General features: G+C 44.9%; 1 protein-coding gene and 1 long non-coding RNA gene across 3 annotated transcripts in view; both read right to left on the bottom strand.

The window, feature by feature from the left end:
* Positions 1-15,282, bottom strand: part of ube2d2 (ubiquitin-conjugating enzyme E2D 2 (UBC4/5 homolog, yeast)) — a 49,079-nt gene that overhangs the window by 14,115 nt on the left and 19,682 nt on the right. The gene's annotated exons all lie outside the window — the stretch shown is intronic.
* On the bottom strand, positions 555-14,500 carry LOC148147535 (uncharacterized). 2 transcript variants are annotated; one of them, XR_015759750.1, is made up of 3 exons: positions 10,652-14,500; positions 2,138-2,302; positions 555-1,155 (listed from the first exon to the last, which is right to left on the bottom strand). It is a non-coding gene; the product is annotated as an uncharacterized LOC148147535 (long non-coding RNA). The 2 variants fall into 2 exon arrangements; XR_015759749.1 differs by having other exon boundaries at positions 555-1,124.

The following is a 15,282-nucleotide window of genomic DNA, read 5'->3' as shown; positions in this document are numbered from 1 at the left end:
CAAAGGAGCCTTCCACATCCAAAGTTTTACCTGCACATCCGCCAATATCATTTATTTTATCCATTGCTCCCTATGCGGTCTCCTCTACATTGGGGAGACTGGACGCCTCCTAGCAGAGCACTTTAGGGAATATCTCTGGGACATCCGCACCAATCAACCACACCGTCCTGTGGCCCAACATTTCAACTCCCCCTCACACTCAGCCGAGGACATGGAGGTCCTGGGCTTCCTTCACCGCCGCTCCCTCACCACCCGACGCCTGGAGGAAGAACACCTCATCTTCCACCTTGGAACACTTCAACCCCAGGGCATCAATGTGGACTTCAACAGTTTCCTCATTTTCCCTTCCTCCACCTCACCCCAGTTCCAATCTTCCAGCTCACTGTCCCCATGACGTCCTACCTGTCTATCTTCCTTTCCACCTATCCAGTCCACCCTCCTCTCTGACCTATCACCTTCACCCCCACCACCACCACTCACCTATTGTACTCCATGCTACTTTCTCCCCACCCCACCCTCCTCTCATTTATCTCTCCACCCTTCAGACACTCTGCCTGTATTCCTGATTAAGGGCTTCTGCCCGAAACGTCGATTTTCCTGCTCCTCGGATGCTGCCTGAACTGCTGTGCTTTTCCAGCACCACTCTAATCCAGAATCTGGTTTCCGGCATCTGCAGTCATTGTTTTTACCTCTTGCACTTCCAAGTCTAAACCCACAGAGGCCTGGATGCAAAGAACATGATCCATAAAAATACCCAGCAAAAATCAGTAAGAATTGGGAGATGGAGGAACCAATATAAAATGCAGTTTATTAAATATCCAAAGCCCACCTTCCCAGAGGTTGGCAAATATGACATTAGTTACTGGTCAAGTATTAGTTGACAGGAGTGGTAGGAAGAGAAAGGAAATATTCCTGGGACAGATTCTGTAAGTGCATGGATTATAACAGCAAAGGAATAAAAGTAATGAGTAAACTAAAAATCGAGCTACTCAGCCATTAGAAGCTGTTCAGCTGATTTGCTACCTGAAATTCACTTTCCAGCCCTGACTTCTTTAGGAATCCCTCAATTTGTGTAGGATCCATAAATCAATTGATCTCCATCCAGAACACATTAACCAACGAAACTGAGAAACAGGATTGAAAGCTTCATAAGCCCTAGAGTAAAATTATTTGAAAGTAGCAAAATTTAAACTCCTTATCATAGAATATGACCCTTTAGATCTAGAATTTCCAGCCAGGAAAAAAAAACTTAGCACAGTTTAAAGCTCCTTTATTTAAACATTTAAATCAAAGCATCTCTCATTCTTTTGGAATCAATTTAACAATACTTGGCTGCATCCCTTCCAAGGCAAATACAATCTTACATTGACAAAGGACAAAACTGCCCACAACATAGCAGGTACAATCCTAGAAATTATACCACGAATGTATTACAATCTCATTTCAAACAGCAAAAACATGAGAGAACCCTTACTGATGATTTAAAAATTAAATAAATTAATTTTGAATTATTAGCTGGAAATTGGATTGTTGGATGTTTGGGCAGCTTGGATTGAAAAGAACAGACCAAGCAAGTTTGCTTGAGGGGCCAAGCCTGCAAGCTGAACCTCGATTTAAAGGTTTGAACAAGACTTCCGAGAAGAGCAGAGCTGTCTGCTTTTAATAGATAGCAGAAGTTTGCGATTAACAAGGTCAGTACCTGGGAATTAGATCTTCTCTAGCCTTAATGGAACCATGTTCAAGCGGATGGCAGTTAGTGAATGGTGATAGAGGAGAGTGTTGATCAGTCTAATTGGGTCAGAAAAGTTGTTTGTTTTGAACTGCTTTTAGACACTGTTCTGGGTTACTGCTTATACAGCATGAAGATTTGAAAGCTCCCTGCCCAAAATGTGATAGAAAAGCTTCTGGAAGCTGGTAGAGTGTGCAAGAAAAGCTGCATTAAAACTATTGCTCCCTTTGCATGGGTGAACTGAAGTGACCCCGATCAATGTTTCGGGAAAAACAAAGGAATCCACATTTATACCCGTGAACGACATTTAAATATCCTGACCAATTATTTATTACAACAAACTTTGTTTTAAGCAACACTATACACTACCAAAAAAAAAATTATATACCTGAAATACCTGAAACGTACCATATTATGATCTCCATGATATCCCAGTCGTTAGTCAAGGGTGAAAGAGAGAAGATGCTTTGACAGTATGTCTGTCCGTCCTTGGCATGCTGCAGTGTTCCAGTGAAACACAGCGCAAACTGGAGGAACATCATCTCATCTTCAGACTAGGCACTTTATAGCCTTCTGGAATTAATATTGAGTTCAACATCTTGAAATTGTGAACCATTTCTTTCTGTTCTTTCAGCTTATCATGCCCACCCCTCCCCCATCCCACTGGGCAGGAGACACACCAGGTCGTTCTGCTATTCTCACATTCACAATGAACTATCAACATATTTTTTCCACCAACACCCTACACTACTAGGCCCACCACCATGTCCTGAGGTACAGCACAAATGCTGTCAGAGTCAGAAATGTACAGCATGGAAACAGACCCTTCGGTGCAACCCACCCACGCCGACCAGATATCTCAACCCAATCTAGTTCCACCTTCCAGCACCCGGCCCATATCCCTCCAAACCCTTCCTATTCATATACCCATCCAAAAGCCTTTTAAATATTGCAATTGTACCAACCTCCACCACTTCCTCTGGCAGCTCATTCCATACACGTACCACCTTCTGCGTGAAAAGTTGTCCCTTAGGTCTCTTTTATATCTTTCCTCTCTCACCCTAAACCTACACCCTCTAGTTCTGGACTCCCCGACCCCAGGGAAAAGACTTTGCCTATTTACCCTACCCATGCTCCTCAATTTTGTAAACCTCTAAGGTCACTCCTCAACCTCCAATGCTCCAGGGAAAACAGCCCCAGCCTATTCAACCCCTCCCTATAGCTCAAATCCTCCAACCCTGGCAACATCCTTGTAAACCTTTTCTGAACCCTTTCAAGTTTCACAACATCTGATAGGAAGGAGAACAGAATTGCGCACAATATTCCAAAAGTGAGCTAACCAATGTCCTGTACAGCCGCAACATGACCTCCCAAATCCTGTACTCCATATTCTGACCAATAAAAGCATACCAAACGCCTTCTTCACTATCTTATCTACCTGCGACTCCACCTTCAAAGGAGCTATGAACCTGCACTCCAAGGTCTCTGTTCAGCAACACTCCCTAGGACCTTACCATTAAGTGTATAAGTCCTGCTAAGATTTGCTTTCCCAAAATGCAGCACTCACATTTATCAGAATTAAACTCCATCTGCCACTTCTCAGTCCACTGGCCCACCAGATCAAGATCCCGCTGCAATCTAAGGTACCCTTCTTCCCTGTCCACTACACCTCCAAATTTGGTGTCATCTGCAATCATACTAACTATGGCTCTTATGTAATCATTTGTGTAAATGACAAAAAGTAGAGGACCCAGCACCAATCCTTGTGGCACTCTCCTGGCCACAGACCTCCAGTCTGAAAAACCACCCTCCACCCTCTCTCTCCTACCTTTGAGCCAGTTCTGTATCCAAATGGAGAGGTCTCCCTGTATTCCGTGAGATCTAACCTTGCTAACCAGTCTCCCATGGGTAACCTTGTCAAACGCCTTACTGAAGTCCATATAGATCACATCTACTGCTCTGCCATCAATCCTCTTTGTTACTTCCTCAAACTCAATCAAGTTTGAGACATGATTTCCCACACAAAGCCATGTTAACTGTTCCTAATCAGTCCTTGCCTTCCCAATACACGTACATCCTGTCCCTCAGGATTCCCTCCAACAACTTGCCCACCACAGACGTTAGGCTTCCTGGTCTATAGTTCCCTGGCTTGTCTTTACCACCTTTCTTAAACAGTGGCACTAGGTTAGCCAACCTCCAGTCTTCTGACTCCTCACCTGTGACTATTGATGATATAAATATCTCAGCAAGAGGCCCAGCAATCACTTCCCTAGCTTCCCACAGGTACACCTGATCAGGTCCTTTATGAGTTTCCTTCCATATTTCAGCTCTTAAGTGTCATCTGGACTTTAAATGTTAGCTTACTCTCTCCAGGGATGCTGCCTGACCTGCTATGATCTCCAAGAATTGGTTTTCAGTATAGATTCCTGCATTTGTAGTAATTTGTTACTATATTCTTACATTTAATTTCAACGAAGGACTTTTGTGAACTGAAACCCAAAAGGTGTTTTTCTTTTGGGGGGGGGGGGGGGGGGGGGGGGGGGGGGGGGGAAGAAGGAAAGAGGTGGTCAAGAGAAGAGAGCGAGTGGTGTTTTTCATGATGGATAGCATTACTGCTGTACTTAGGAAAGATATTCCTGGGAATACATCGAGGGAAGTTATTTAGGTGGAACTGAGAAATAAGAAAAGGACAATCACCTAATTGGGATTTTATGAGATCCACCAGAGTAGTCAGTGAGAAATTGAGGAACAAATTTGTAAGGAGATTTCAGTTACCAGTAAGAATAACAGGGTGGTTATGGTAGGGGAGTTTAAGTTTCCAAACAGACGGACTGCCATAGTGTTGAAGGTTTAGATGGAGAGGAATTTGTTAAGTGTGTACAGGAAAATTTTCTGATTCAGTATGTGGATGTTCCTATTAGAGAAGGAGCAAACCTTGATCTATTCTTGGAAAATAAGGCAGGGTGGGTGTCTGGAGTGTCAGTGGGAGAGCACTTTGGAGCGAGCGACCATAATTCTATTATTTTTAAAATAGTAGTGGAAAAGGATAGACTGGATCTAAAAGTTGAAGCTCTAAATTGAAGGAAGGATAATTGACGGTATTAGGCGGGAACTTTCAAAAACTGAGTGGGGGCAGCTATTTGCAGGTAAGAAAGGACGGCTGGAAAATGGGAACCATTCAAAAAATGAGATAACCAAGGTCCAGAGACAGCATATTCCTTTTCAGATGAAAGGAAAGGCTGGTAGGTGTAGGAAAGCCAGATAACTAGAGAAACTGAGGTTTTGGTTAAGAAAAATAGGGAAGCACATTGAAGTATAGACAGGAGAGATAGAGTGAATCCTTAGAAGAGTATAAGGCAATACTCTTATACTTAAAGAATACTCTTATACTTAAATATACTTAAAGAAATCAGGAGGGCAAAGAGGGTACATGTGATCACTTTGGCAAAGAGTTAAGGAGAATCCAAAGAGATTTTATAAATACATTAATGACAAAAAGGGTAACAACAAACAGAATAGGGCCCCTCAAAGATTAGCAAGGCAGCCTGCGTGTGTAGCCGGAGATAGTAAATGAGTATTTTGCATCAGTATTTACTGTGAAGAGGGACATGGAAGATACAGAATGTGGGGAAATAGATAGTGACATCTTTTGGGGGGAGGGGAGACAATTTTACAGAGGTGGTGGTGCTGGATGTCTTGAAATGCATAAACGTGGATAACTCTCCAGGACCTGATCAGGTGTACCCTAGAAAAGGCTAGGGAAGTGATTGCTGGCTCCCGTGCGGAGATATTTGTATCACCAATAGTCAGATGAGGGGTCGTAAAGACTCGAGGTTGGCTAATGTGGTACGACTATTTAAGAAAAGGTGGTAAGGACAAGCAAGGGAATGATAGACCAACCCCTGATACCTGTTATGAGCAAGTTGATGCAGGGAATCCTGAGGGACAGGATGTACATGTATTTGGAAAGGCAAGGACTGATTAGGGATAGTCAACATGGCTTTGTGCATAGGAAATCATGTCTCAGAAACAGAGGATTGATGAGGGCAGAGCAGTAGACGGTTATCTATGGGTTTCAGTGAGGCATTGAACAAGCTTCCTCATGGGAGACTGGTTAGCAAGACTAGATCTCATGGAATACAGGGAGAACTAGCTATTTGGATACAGAACCGGCTGATTAAAACCCCTTCACAGACAAAAGCCTACACACCACCAGTTCAAAATCCAAATTCTGAAATAAATTACATTGTTATATAAAACTCACAGTGCATCACATTAGTAATTTTACTTGTCCAGTATTAAATAAAACAAGCTATAACAAAGGTAGACAAGCAAGATAGAAGGCAAGGTATCCATGTTCTGTTATTATTGTACATATTTTGAACAAAAGGATTCTGGGTAATCCAAGATGGAGGATGGGAAAAACATGGCCGTAAGAGCAGCTCCTGTTGAGGTAGTTAGGTGTTGGAGGCTATTTCCACGAACTCCAACTGTTTTATAAGCTGTTGCATTGTTTTGGAACTTTGGGGGACGAAGATCAAAACAACAGCACATTTCAAAGGGGAAAGACAAAAAAAAGACAGCCAAAACATGGCCAATGAGGAATGGGGGGGGGGGGGGGGGGGAGGAGGAGGAGAGAGGGGGGGGGGAAGAGAGAGAGGGGGGGGAGAGAGGGAGGGGGAGAGAGGGGGGGGGGGGAAGAGAGGGGGGGGGAAGAGAGGGGGGGGGAAGAGAGGGGGGGGGGAAGAGAGGGGGGGGGGAAGAGAGGGGGGGGGGGAAGAGAGGGGGGGGGGGAGAGAGGGGGGGGGGGAGAGAGGGGGGGGGGAGAGAGGGGGGGGGGGGGAGAGAGGGGGGGGGGGAGAGAGGGGGGGGGGGGGGAGAGAGGGGGGGGGGGAGAGAGGGGGGGGGAGAGAGGGGGGGGGGGGGAGAGAGGGGGGGGGGAGAGAGGGGGGGGGGGGGAGAGAGGGGGGGGGGGAGAGAGGGGGGGGGAGAGAGGGGGGGGGGGGGAGAGAGGGGGGGGGGGAGAGAGGGGGGGGGGGAGAGAGGGGGGGAGAGAGGGGGGGGGAGAGAGGGGGGGGGGAGAGAGGGGGGGGGGAGAGAGGGGGGGGGAGAGAGGGGGGGGGAGAGAGGGGGGGGGGAGAGAGGGGGGGGGAGAGAGGGGGGGGGGAGAGGGGGGGGGGGGAGAGAGGGGGGGGGGGAGAGAGGGGGGGGGGGAGAGAGGGGGGGGGGGGGAGAGAGGGGGGGGGAGAGGGGGGGGGGGGGAGAGAGGGGGGGGGAGAGAGGGGGGGGGAGAGAGGGGGGGGGGAGAGAGGGGGGGGGGGAGAGAGGGGGGGGGAGAGAGGGGGGGGGGAGAGAGGGAGGGGGAGAGAGGGGGGGGGAGAGAGGGGAGGGGGAGAGGGGGGGGGAGAGAGGGGGGGGGAAGAGGGGGGGGGAAGAGAGGGGGGGGGAAGAGAGGGGGGGGGGGAGAGGGGGGGGGGAGAGAGGGGGGGGGGGAGAGAGGGGGGGGGGAGAGAGGGGGGGGGAGAGAGGGGGGGGGAGAGAGGGGGGGGGGAGAGAGGGGGGGGGGAGAGAGGGGGGGGGGAGAGAGGGGGGGGGGAGAGAGGGGGGGGAGAGAGGGGGGGGAGAGAGGGGGGGGGAGAGGGGGGGGGAGAGAGGGGGGGGAGAGAGGGGGGGGGTGAGAGGGGGGGGGGAGTGGGGGGGGGAGTGAGGGGGGGGTGAGAGGGGGGGGGGGGTGAGAGGGGGGGGGGGGAGGAGGGGGGGGGGGGGGGGAGAGGGGGGGGGGGAGAGGGGGGGGGGGGGAGAGGGGGGGGGGAGAGGGGAAGAGAGAGGTGGGGTGGAGAGAGAGAGGTGGGGTGGGGGGGGGGGTTGCCTTTGCTGTTTGAGTTCATGTATCTCAGGACATCGGAGTGCCTCTAGGAAAGCAATATTCACAGCTGAACTTGGAGGAACCTGTGTGAGAGAGCTCACAGCACAGGAACAGATAACTACATAGATTGTTAAAGTGTAATCTTGATTATGTTTTATTGCTATGTCTCAATTAAAATTTTAGAAATATAAACCATAAGCACTAAGTTAGCCTGGAGCAAGGTTTTACAGTGTTATTTTCTGGATCTGTAGATTGTGAAGGAACAAAGATGGTAGTGATGTGCTCTTCCTATTGAATGTGGAAGATTAGGGTGAGTTTCCATGTTACTGATGATTATGTCTGCAGCAAATGTGTTTGGTTGCGAATCTTGTCAGATCGCATGGATCGGTTAAAGCAGCAATTAGAGGCAATGAGGAATTTAAAAGAGCTAGGGGCGTGATGGTTGGCAGTTATAGGAAGGGAGAAAAGCTGCAGATACTGTTAGGTAGATGGGTTAACTAGAGGTAAGGTAGGAGGGGTAAGTAGGCAGGTAGTCTAGGATTCTTCTGTGGCTATCCCCATTTCAAACAAGTATGCGGTTTTGGAAAATATGGGTGATGATAGATTATCAGGGGAATGTAGCATAAACAGCCAAGTTTCTGGTATTGAGACTGGCTCTAATGTAATGAGGGGTACATCTGTTTCCAAGTGATTGATTGCGATAGGGGACTCTAGTCAGAGGCACAGATAGATGTTTCTGCAGCCAACAGCGAAAAATCAGAATGGCGCATTGTCTCCCTGGCGCCAGGATCAAGGATATCCACAAAAGGGTGTAGAATGTTCTCAAAAGGGAGAGGAACCAGCATGATGTCATTGTATGCCTTGGAACTAATGACCTAGGAAGGAAAAAAGATTAGGTTCTGAAGGGAAAATATATAAAATTAGGCAGCAAGTTAAAAAGGAGACCCTGGAGGGTAGTAATATCGGGATTACTCGTGGTGTTATGAGCGAATGAAAGTAGCAGCAGGAGGACAAAGCAGATGAATGGCTGAGGAGCTGGTGCAGGGGAGAAGCATTCACATTTTTGGATCATTGAAATCTCTTCTGGGGGTAGACATGACCCGTACAAGGAGGAAAGATTGCACTTGAACTGGAAGGAATTAATATACTGGCAGGAGATTTCCTAGAGCTGCCTGGGAGGATTTAACACTTGGAAGGGACCCAAGGAAATTGTGAGGAAAGAGATCACATACTGGTACAGTTGGGAAGAGAGTCAAACAGTCGGGGCAGACAGGAACAAAGCAGCGAACAAAGTAGGACTGATAAATTAAACTGCATTTACTTCAATGTAAGAGGCCTAACAGAAGGCAGATGAACTCAGGGCATGGTTAGCAACATGGGACTGTGATATCCCAGCAATTATAAAAATGTGGCTCAGCGATGGACAGAACCGAGGGTGGTGGAGGGCAGCTGCTTTTCAGATTGGAGGCCTGTGACCAGTGGTGTGCCACAAGGATCGTGCTGGGTCCACTGCTTTTTGTCATTTATATAAGTGATTTGGATGTGAACATAGGAGGTATAGTTCCTAAGTTTGCAGATACAAAACATTGGAGGTGCAGTGGACAGCGAAGGTTACCTCAGATTACAATGGGATCTTCATCAGATAGGCCAATGGGCTGAGTGGCAGACGGAGTTTAACTTGGATAAATGAGAGGTGCTGCATTTTGGAAAAGCAAATCAGAACAGGAGTTATACACTTAATGGTAAGGTCCTAGTGTCAGAGTCAGAGATGTATAGCTGCTGAACAAAAAAAAGTAAAAAAGACCTTAGAGTGCAGGTTCAGAGTTCCTTAAAAGTCGAGTTGCCGGTAGATAGGATGGTGATGGCAGCGTTTGGTATGCTTTCCTTTATTGGTCTGAGCATTGAGTATAGGAGTTGGGAGGTCATACTGCGGCTGCACAGCACGTTGGTTAGGCCACTGTTGGAATACTGCGCGAAATTCTGGTTTCCTTCCCATCAGAAGGATGTTGCGAAACTTGAAAGTGTTCAGAAAAGATTTACAAGGATGTTGCCAGGGTTGGAGGGTTGGAGGATTTGAGCTATAGGGAGGGGTTGAACAGGCTGCGGCTGTTTTCCCTGAAACATCGGAGGCTGAGGGGTGGCCTTATAGGAGGTTTATAAAATCATGGGGGACATGGGTAGGATAAATAGACAATCTTTTCCTTGAGGTGGGGGGAGTCCAGAACTAGAGGGCATAGGTTTAGGGAGAGAGGGGAAAAGATAAAAGAGACCTAACTGCCAACTTTTCCCACAGAACGTGGTGCGCATATGGAATGAGCTGCCAGAGGAAGTGGTGGAGGCTGGTGCAATTACAAGATTTAAAAGGTATCTAGATAGGTATATGAATAGGAATGGTTTAGAGGGATATAGGCCAAGTGCTGGCAAATGGGACTAGATTAGGTTGAGATGTCTGGTCGGCGTGGACGAGATCGACCGAAGGGTCTGTTTCTGTGCTGTGTATCTCTATGGCTCAATCCAACTTGTTAAACGTTGAAACAGGCTCAAGATTTTGAATTGAAATCCTATAAAGGACAACCAAATAATCAAATCTACTGTAAAAACTTAATGCAAATATTATTTATTTCACACCAAAAGGAGTAGAAAAAGCCTTTGGCTTATGCTAACATCCAGATCTTCCAAGTCAGTATGTGCACAATCAAGCCCAAATTTAAAACCTAACTGTACAGAATCAACTAAAGTCAGAAAAAGTACCACAAATGAGCTGCAATCCTAAGTGCTCACTGAAGGTTGGAAAGACAATAGCAACACAGCAGTGGTGAACAGTCTTTTCCTGATCAGCCAACCAAATTGGAGTTTGGAGCCAAGTTATAAATCAAACCAAGACTACAATGGTACAACACAAACTAAAGGCTACAGGCCTATTTAGAAGTACAGCAAGTACGCTCTCTTCATTAAAAAACATAGGTGTTTTAGAAGTGATGGAGAACCATGATCAAAAATACAATCCTTGCATTAAATACAAAAAGTAAAATATTTTCATACTAAAAGGTACTTACCTATGTCTAGATTTCAATTGAAACTGCCATTTTCTTTTCCAAAACTTGAAAAAGGTCATAAGAAAAGTGCCACTGATTCTGAATTTCACCTTTGAGTGACAGTCTGCTTAACTGGGCAGCAACTCAAAGCTGCAGTAACAAAATAAAAAGCCAATGAAACTACATCGCAAAAAAGAATTTTGCATGATTTTTGAGTATAAACTAATCAAAAGAAAGATGGAAAGCAATATCTAACCACAGACTAGCAATCATTGACATTGTTGGAACTTCAGCTATTTAAATTATGGAGCAGCAGGTAACTGACAAAAAACAAATTAGAATGTCATACTTATTTTGGGAAATGAAAGGGTTGGGAAGAATAAAGTTTCAGTGTTTCTAACTATAAAAACAAAAACTATAAAAAAAAATATTTCAGACTACAGAACATCAACTTGCAGCTTGACTCAATTTCCAATTACATGCTTAAGTTCATGTCATTGATAACAGTCAGGTGAAGTTGACATGATGTTAAGCTGAAAGGCTTAGAGAACTGGCATTTCCTCTATATCCACAAGTCCTTCAGAAGATAAGGAAGTCACCATTGATGTTCTACTAGAATAAGGATGCAAGTTTGGAATATTCACAGATAAAAACACAGTTACATACGAAAGATGACATTCAATTCAGTTTTTACCTTTCTCAAAAAAAATGTAGCACGCATTCAAGGCAAGCTCAAACTGGAACTGGATTCCATGAAAAATCCAAAAAGTCGAGCATCATACTAATTGATGCATGGTCAATTCTGTACATTTTTAAGACAGACAGTAATGCGCATGTGTTTAGATCTAATAATGGTCTAATAATGCACAAAAATGCATACCTACACAAGATATGTAATCACCAAGAGCTAAAATTCCACATTCTAAGGAGCAAGTATTTGCGCAAACTCAATGTCAGGAATGGATGTTGGTCCACACATCTTCCCCCAACAAGATAGGAACAGTTAACTTCTTAGAACACCTTTTGGTAGATGTTTTCAGGTTTCCATTTCGTTCATCAGTTAAGACTCATTCTAACAAATGCATCAGCTTGCTGCCAATCTACTAACGATTGTATCACATGGTATAGCAATTCTCAAAAACTAAATATAAGCAGGATATAAAGCTTCCCATTAGTGGTAATCAAGTACAGAGAAACCTAGAATACCCGAATATCAGATTGTCCAAAGGAGATCGAAGTGCCGATGGAAACATTACATCAAAGAGCTGCTTCAACCCTGATCACATCTTTTGTTTACAGGTACAATGATGAAAAAGTGAATTTGGTTCACTGAAATGCTGCAGACACAGCCAAGGCGCTATCTCCAGATGACTGACCTGCTGCTACACACACACCAGAGTCCCTGGAGTTCTACACCAGAGTCTACCCTAACTGTACCCCCCCCCCCCCCCCGATAATCTCTCCAACATTGTACAGGGCAAAGGTGAAGCCTGTCAAAACGTTGCAGTTGAAAAAATGGTGTGCGTGCGCACGTGTGCTATTTGGAGACTTACCCCACAAAGGCAGCAGTCTTACTGTTGGTGTACAGTCCGACTGCCCCACGGTGGTGGGGAGTGGGTTGCCCGGGGGTGGTATTGGAGATGTACGGGGTGGGAGCACGAGTGGACAGGGTTGGGAGCGAATGAAGTATGGGCAGGTCAGGGCAGGGTTTTGGGGATGGGCAGACAGGGTTGAGGCAGGCAGGAGTGGAGTCAGGGTTGGGGGTCAGGGACTCGCGCATGGTGGGCTGCTGCCTAGTCTTCTGGATGGAGAGCGGACTTCATAGAAAACCTCAAGCCCCAGAGGAAATCAATTATCCAAATGAAATAGTGCCCCGCCCATCTCATTCGGATAATCGAGGTTACTCTGTATAGCCTTTTGTTTAGCATGAGAATGAAGTGACATATCAACAAGCCAAATCAATTACTTCAGTTCAATCTACTAGTCAACCCGTATGACTTGTTTTATCAAAATGTGCAGAAGATATTTACTCTGCAAGACAAAAAGCTGACCTCAAGTCTCAGTTTCTTCAACTTAAATTCCCATGCGCAGAGTTTTGCAATTAAGGTATTAAATCTTTGAGATTTTCTCAAAAAACATATGCAGCAAGATCAAAAAATGTGCCTTTTTCCAGTACATGCATCTTTCAATATTATAATTCCTACAAATTCATTACATTTGGGAAATAGTGGCATCTCAAAGGTCTTAGTATGCTCATTATTGGATGACAATCAAATGTATTCAGTTCTAATGTCCTTACAACAGCTCAGGTTAATTATTCCAATATTAAAAAAATTGACTCTTCATACAACCGCAAACTATTAGAAACAAGGGTCTGGAGAAAATCTCAAGTACCGCTCCATGACTACAACATCTACTTCTTAACTTCAAGGATAATATTTTCATCTACAGTACAAGCCAGGTCCCCAAATGACCATCTCCACTACTTTTCAACTTCCGAATCTCACTAACAAAGATATTCCTTTAAACCTAGGTGTGAATATTAAATGAACCTAAGCTGGAAGACCACAGTCTTAACATGGATCACAAGCATTTTGATCATTTTCAGCCAGGTTCAGCAAGCTGTCAGACAACGACCAGCAACAGCTCAAAAGGGATCATCAGCGGCTGCAAATGCATCTAACAGGTCCAAGCTAACATGCCTATTCTAGTCATTAAGAACAAGGATTCTCCAAGAAAGTAATCTTCAAAGGCAAACAAGTGGTAATTTGACAAGTTCTATGGGGATAGAAAAAACCAGAGATGATCCTGACATTAAAATAAAGGACATTTGATCAATGTTATGTGAAACATTAATTTTAACCACCACAAAATAAGAGATCTACTACCAGACAAAATTCATTCCAAAACCATGACGCAAGATCACACTGACTTTCCATCTCAAAAATGATGAATTACATTCTGGCAACTGACTATTCCATCAAGCTCCTTTTACTGCATTAGTGGTATTGCTGATTTGTTGCAATAGTTGTTTACACTTTGCTTTCAGCATACCTGAACAAAGTGCATTTGATGGTTGTTCACACATTTCAAACTAGACAGTTCTAAAGTAGTTACAGGACATCACAACATGACATGGTTAGGTATAAAGCTTACCACCTCACCTTCAGTCACTTAAATGGAGCCAGTGTGGTGCCTTCAGTCACTTGTGTGTGTAAAGTACATTATCAGTGAGCAAAAAACTGAAGTGTCCAAGTCTGTGATGTTGCAGCAATATAAATAGTTAGCGCTGTTAATAAACTTCAAAACACCTGCATCAACAAGAACAAGAGTTTTGGTGCTATATGTTAAATACCACCAGTAAATGGTTTGCTATGTAGGATGCCAAAGTCCATCCCTTGATTAAAGTATCAAATTTACCAAGAAGTTCAGAACTGACTAAATTGTCATTTTATGCAAAAAAAAATGACAAAAATAATATTCGACAGAAGGTGCTGACTGGCTCTTGAAGCAACTAGAAGGACTTTGCTGATGAACCTTGTTTTTATTTGTCAGAGATGTGTCCAAAGTCACTGTAACCATTCTGGACCACATGACCGCTCTTTCATTTGACAGAGACAGCAGTTTAACCAGAGGGCTGCCATGCCCCAACCTATAGAATTCCTTCACGGTAACCTCAGACAGTATGGGAATTGAATTGAAACTGTTCGCATTACTTTGCATTGCCAACCAGCCATCCAGCTAACTAACCACAAACTGCATACTAAATTCTCAATCTTATGATATTACATGAATTTCAGATTTGGATCTATTGTTCAGATTGGACAGATCATTGAGTAGAGTACTGTGATTGACTCAAATGACTGACACTGCTGAAAATGTGTTGCTGGAAAAGCACAGCAGGTCAGGCAGCATCCAAGGAGCAGGAGAATCGACATTTCGGGCATGAGCCCTTCTTCCTGAAGAAGGGCTCATGCCTGAAACATCGATTCTCCTGCTCCTTGGATGCTGCCTGACCTGCTGTGCTTTTCCAGCAACACATTTTTAGCTCGGATCTCCAGCATCTGCAGTCCTCACTTTCTCCCTCAAATGACTGACAGTCATGTTGATCCTCCTATACATCATAACTTAGAACCTAGAACTGCTCGCTGTTCAACACATTTCATATCAGTCAAACATGTGCAGCAGGAAAGGGAGCTACAGATCGATGCATGAAAATGACCAGGATTTAAAATGAATATCATGAAAGATTTCGTACCAATTGACAACAAATGGGACTCCTGAAAACTTTCCATCCATGGAAAAGCTTCCTCAAAAAAAAAATCCAATGTTACAACATTGAGTGCTGGTGATACAATGGCAGTATTCTGCACCCCCGCCAAACCCAAGAAAGTCTCTGGACCAGACACTTGAGCTCGTCCCAAATGCTCCAATGGTGTACCGTAATGAATCTGAACAGGTTAATTAAAAAGATGTACATCTCACATAAGGGTTCTTGCAAAGCAAAGGTGACCTGTGGGTCAGAAGACCAGCCAGAGGCAGATCATAACATGTCTGAGTGATTGTTTTAAAAGTGAAAATGCATACTTTCACCTGATGTTAGGGGCAGGTTTCTTTGATGAAACAGCTGAAGATGATTAAGCTGAGTCCCA

Source organism: Chiloscyllium plagiosum, unplaced genomic scaffold (assembly GCF_037043375.1).
Source record: "Chiloscyllium plagiosum isolate Xiang-an unplaced genomic scaffold, Cpla_swu_hap1 HiC_scaffold_16, whole genome shotgun sequence".
Taxonomy (NCBI): domain Eukaryota; kingdom Metazoa; phylum Chordata; class Chondrichthyes; order Orectolobiformes; family Hemiscylliidae; genus Chiloscyllium; species Chiloscyllium plagiosum.
Note: the sequence above shows the minus strand (reverse complement) of the source record. Positions and strands in the feature narration are given on the sequence as shown.